Source organism: Centruroides vittatus, unplaced genomic scaffold (assembly GCF_030686945.1).
Source record: "Centruroides vittatus isolate TY-2023 unplaced genomic scaffold, ASM3068694v2 contig_858, whole genome shotgun sequence".
In the NCBI taxonomy this organism is placed as follows: domain Eukaryota; kingdom Metazoa; phylum Arthropoda; class Arachnida; order Scorpiones; family Buthidae; genus Centruroides; species Centruroides vittatus.
The window spans coordinates 199,890-206,016 of NW_027122560.1; the positions used below are offsets into that span (position 1 = coordinate 199,890).

General features: G+C 26.8%; 1 protein-coding gene across 1 annotated transcript in view; it reads right to left on the reverse strand.

Moving 5' to 3' along the window:
* Positions 1-3,513, reverse strand: part of LOC136982642 (rho-related BTB domain-containing protein 1-like) — a 52,045-nt gene extending 48,532 nt beyond the window's left edge. The window contains exon 1 of the mRNA XM_067279197.1: positions 3,235-3,513. The gene's annotated coding sequence lies outside the window, so the exon portion shown is untranslated. The remainder of the gene's footprint in view (positions 1-3,234) is intronic.
* Positions 3,514-6,127: the final 2,614 nt, after the last annotated feature.

The window sequence follows — 6,127 nt, forward strand, 5'->3', positions numbered from 1 at the left end:
AATAGTAATATGAAAATAAATATGATAAAAAAATTGATTTTTTAATTCTTATTATTCAGAATTAAATAATAAAAATTAAAATTTCCAATCCCTTTAGAATGTGTTTTAATTATGAATTTAGTTGCTATTACATCGAAAAATTCCGCTTTACACAGGTTATCCAATGCAACTACTTTCCAAAATGTCTTCCTGTTCAATATTTGACTGGTTTCCAATAGAAAATAATTCCATTTCAAGATTTATGTTCCTTTTAGTCAGGTGTCCGTTTTATCGAGGATCTGTTTTATAAAGGCTTTATTGCATTTACATTTTAGAAAATAACAAGAAACTGCTCGTATACTTTTTTTTTTTTTTTTTTTTTTTTAACTCTTTCCGCCCTGTGGGCACTAAGAGGGCCTCTTTTAGTAGGCCCATTATGGGTTCGGCCAGGCCCACAATGGGGCGACTGGATGGTGAGGGACGGGGCCCGACATATCCGAACGGACCACCCCCCGAAAAATTCCTGGGGATTATTCGACCCGTTCGGATTCGATCCCGGGTCCCCCAGAGCGGTAGGCTGCCACCTTTACCGCTCGGCCATCCGGCCGACTGCTCGTATACTAAGAAGCATGAAGAAAATTTCTTTTATTAATAATTAGATGCCAGAAGTTAATTATATTTATTATAAAATTCCAAATTATTCTTGAATATTTAAGGTTTTATAACTTAAAAAATTCTGTTAGTTCCTGAAAAATCGTAAGTTTAAAACATTAATTATTTAACTGTTTCATAAAGCGCTGTTATAAAGAACATTCTGTTAATTTTAATAATAATATATTATGTGTTGAAAAGTATATTAAATAATAAAGTATTGTTTTAAGTATATTTTGTATGCTTTAACTGGATATTAAAACATATTTTTTAAGTATGAATCGAATGATACCATCAAAAAGAGAACATGTCCGGGGAAAAGAAGACCTGTGGTAATCTTATTGTAATCAACAATTAAAAAAATAAAAGCACGAGCAATATAATTTTTCCTCTCCTTTCTTATCATTATTAATAAATTAATAATGATGACAAGAGAAAAATGATTGATATGCAAAAGATAACATTTTGATATAATAGAACAAATGTAATTCTATGATAAAGATAAATTTCTCTTATCATGTCATTTATTTTATTTTTAATAAAACTAATTATTTTCTTATAACACTATATTAACTGCAATATTATTTTTAAAAACTACACATTTGAAAACAATTGCTATTTTTTCTTTTTTTTTTTTAATTAAACATATGTATTTATATTTTGTTTGGTTTATTATAGCAAATAAAGAATTTTTCGGTAGATTTTATACAGATATTTTTGTGATTAAATTGCAAGTTAGAACTGAATGCGATGAGAAAGAAGAGTTCTAATCAATCACAAATCTAAAGCTGCATTCCATTTAGAAATTTTAAATTAAATTTTATTAAAAACACTATCTATTGAAAGAATTAAACGCCATTTATTATCACCTAACTGTTGTTCTAATATCTGTTAATTACTGCTTACAGTAGTAAATTTGGAAATTCTGTGGGATTAACAAGCATTAATGTATATACCTGAATATTATTATAGCCCTTTAATGAAAATAAAATAAAATATTTATGAACATAGGTCTGAACTTATTAATTTAATACTTGATTTTCTGTTATCGAAATATCAGTGAATTATTCCTGCGTTATGTAGTAAGAAAAATAAACCTTCTGTATCCATGGTTATACAATATTCTTCAATATTTTGAGGAAGAATCGAGACATTGCAAAATATAAAAAATAATTTTCAATTCCTTTTTTAAAGAACTTCATCTTAAACTAAAATAATTAAAGAAGAAATATAATGATTATTATTTGTTTTATTACCGACTTCATACGTAGTTTAATAAATAGTCAACGGATTTCATAAATGAAAACAGTAGAAAAGATTCTTATAAATCTATTGTTTTTTCATAAAATCATTATTTTCATAAGATGATGAATTATTATTAAAAATTGCTCATAGGACATTATTTATTGAAACATAATGTAATTTATTCTAAACGAATTACTAATATTTTATCATTACAATAAAACTTGTTTAAAACGAAAACCCTATACAAAGTAGAAACCCCTAAACAGAAAATAAATCGCGAAACGGAATGATTTGCTACGTAAAATACTATTATAAGCCGGAAACTCGTATAATACGGGAACAGAAGAATTTAAAAGACTAATTACATAATAAAACCCGAGTAAAACGGAAATTTTCGGCTTAACAGCAAGTAAATTTTAAAGCCACTTAGATTGGGAACTCCCTTTTGCAAATTGTCTAAACATTTGAGAAAGTAAAATTATAATTAAAATTGAAAGTTATCTTAGTTGATTGAAGTTGAATTTGTATATAGTATTATAAATAATATAAAACATTATTCTGACAAAATATATAAATGGAAGCGACAATCTTAAGAAATGATAAATTATTCATTAAAATTATATCTTATTTTTAGAAATTATTATTTATTGTTTAGAAAGATTCGTTTTATTTCAAAATTTTAACAGCTTGAAATATATTTTAAAATAGCAATTATATGTTATTTGGTATAAATTAAAAATTTATTTTATAATCAATTTAATAATCCAGACAATCGAAAATTTAACTTGAAAACTGTATAATAAAGCCAGATTTACATTTAAGATAAGCTGTATCTAAGAACGTCACGCGACAACCTACAGCTTAATTAACACCTTACGCTTTTAAATAGATTATTATTTGAGAAAAAAGTAGTATACCTCTTATGTATTGTAATAACCATTACAATTCTAAATAGACGCTGTTTATAGTGTTAAAAGATTGACATATAATATAACAAGTTACAGTTAAGAATCTCATGCTGTAAGTCTACGGCTTAGGGCCTCACTATATGTCTACCGTGAGATTTTAAGCCGTGTAATGTGACGTTCTAAGTTTAAATTTATTACTATTTTAAGAAGACGAACCTCTTATAACAACGATAACAAGTCTAAATCGACCCTATTTATAGTACTAAAAGAGAAACTGAGAAGACACAAGAATTCAAATTTTTTTTAATTATACGAGCCTAACATTTAAGTAAAAACAATTTATAAATCAGTATCCGATATCGACAACGTATAAATATAAGTAATAGCTATAAACGAATTCTGTATGTAATTTTTTTTATAAAGACATTTATTTCCTTTACAATGAACTCACCTCGTTATTTAGAAAGTCGCAATCCGTTCAAAGTTTAACCATCAGAAGGGAGGAACATCCTGTAGTCATTCAGTCAAACGCTATTCATTGTCTGATCAATCACGTTTCCACCAAGATAAGATAAAGTTTTTAAGATAAAATTAGGCCTTCAACCCTTATAGACCTGGCTTAAGTGTTCAATGACTCTTACAAGAGGCTTATATTCATTAATTGGTTTACAAAATATTAGTTTTTGTCAAATAGCTTGCTTAAATTCTAACTTGTTATAGGCTACCCCTATCAATAAATTATCTCTGTTGCTATATACTTATTCCATTACAAATATAGGCAGAAGAGCGTGAATAACAGACGCAAGGTTAAACTGTTGCTAGGGTAATCGTCCCACATAAGAGAACATTCATCCCTCTATTGTGCGCATGTATCGTAATATCCAGGAAATCCGTTATTTTCTTTGTTTCATTACATTATTTAGCTAATTAATTATAGTGTTAAAGACTTTATATATATATATATATATATATATACATATAGGCCTATATGTGTGTGTGTGTGTGTGTGTGTGTGTGTGTGGTAGTGGTCCGAAAGTCAGTTAATATTTTAACCGTTTTTAAATGATATTTTGAGTCATCCCATACATAAATAAATACTTGTTTTCAATATAGAAACAATCCATTTGATGTTTTTAAATAGTTAATCAGATATTATATTACTTAAAATATTTAGTTAGACCTATTTATAAATATTTAACTACAAGATAACACGATTCTATTTATCTCTCTAGACGTGTTGCATGATACCTCTTATTTATAGCAACTATAAAATGTTCTTTATAGAATTTAATTTATACAGTTATTTTTAATATTTTAAATTTGTTTAATAACGCAAAATAAATTTAAATAAATAATCACAGAAGGATCTACAGAATCATTTGGTACGGGCCCATTCTAGACAAAGCCGTACAATACTGCCCTTTCTCTACGTTACACATGTTCTTTAAGACGTTTATTAAGGTTTCTATTTGTAAACCCTATGTATTTTTTCTCCAAACCCAATTGTTCATTTTTATACGAGATTCTGTATACTCCAGCCTGTTCTCCTTTTTTAGTTTTATCATTCCCTAAAAGGCTATAAATGGTAGGCGCTCTCTTGAAAACCAACTGGGAGTTTTTGTAGTCCGCATCAATATTAATTTTAGCATTGTTGACATTTTAAAAAAGCGTTTGCTTCTACGAATGAGTGTTACAATACACCTTCTCATTTAGCACTTGAAATTATATGTCTCTTTCAGCTTCTCCTTCGTTATGTCTATTTTAATAACAATAATTATTATAAACTACCTCCTTATTAATATTATTTATATCAATTATAACTACTTCCTAATAATAGCCTGCCTCGCATATTTTTTAAAATAATAATATGAAGTATAGGTATAACCAAAGAAACTGAGGGAAAGCCAGGGTTGTAGTCTGGTAGTTAGGGTTTGAATTCATATAATAAAATCTTAATTATAAAGTCAAGTAAAAATATAGAAATGCCAGGTAGGCCCAGTTCTAGAGCCTGTGACCTTCATGGTCACAGATTGTATCACTGTTTCACAAGAGAAGTTAATATACTAAATGAAAGAAAAGACAGGATATTATAGAAGAAGCCAACGTCTGTGAAAGAATGTACGAAAACTAAAATCAATAAAAAAAATTTTAATAAAAATATGCAATCTGTTCTAAGTATGTTTAACAAAAAAATAATTTATTCAATAAGCATCTATTATCACTCCGAATAGTTTAATTTAAAAATAACATTGTCTATTAATGATTAAATTTTAAATCCTTCTGTTTGTGTAATTTTATTACTTACAATGACAGGATACATCACTTCAGCCTTCAATTTATACAATTATCAGGAATTGATGGTAAATTAGTAAAGAAATATATCCATATTTGGATAAGATTTAAAGTCGTTGGGAAAAATGAATGAATTAAATTTATTTTACGCACTTTATTTCGTCCAGAAAACAGAGAATATAGATTTATTGAAGAGTGAAGCTTTAATCCTATTTATAAAAGTAGGTACAGTACATCATTATAAATTTATTTAAATAGATTATTTTAATTATTAATTGATGATATTAAAATAAAAATAATTAATTATTAATCTATTGCATAAACAAGTTTTTAATTAGTTTATCTGAAGCTGTAGTTTTTTTAACTTAATATATTTTATTTATTTATTAAAAATTTTATTATATTACTTTATTTCTAAACATTTCTTTCTTACATATTGTGTAATCATGGATTACGTAATGGTGATGTAATTACTTATATATAAAATTCCACAAGAAATTTTTTTGCTGAAACAACTTTATTCCTTATTTTATGATTTATGTAGAAAAATATCAAAGTTCAATTTACTACGTGCTCATTCTCAATTAAGTTCCTTGTAAATCAGCTTAAACTGAAATGAATGAAAAATACTAATAATACTAATCGATACTAATAATAATACTAATCGATCATATAATCGATCATACACAATCGTATCGATCAAAGTTTCGAAGCGTAATATCGTGGATCTTATTCATAAAAACATTACTCAAACCATTTTCCAGGATCGATCCAACACTGTTATCAGTGTTAGATCGATCCTTTATAGTGAAATATTTTATATTATATTTTTAAATGTTTATTGTTTTTTTAAGAATAGTCTTTTCAGAAACAAGAAGCATTTCAGAAATAAAATAAATACATAGGCTACTATCTCATTGGCAATTACCGGTAACATTTCGTTTCTGTTTAGTATCTTTGAGTTATTTAGTTTTACTGCATAATTTATATAATATGAACATTAGGGTGGAGCATATTTTCACAATTTGTAAATGTGAACCTCCGACCTTCTA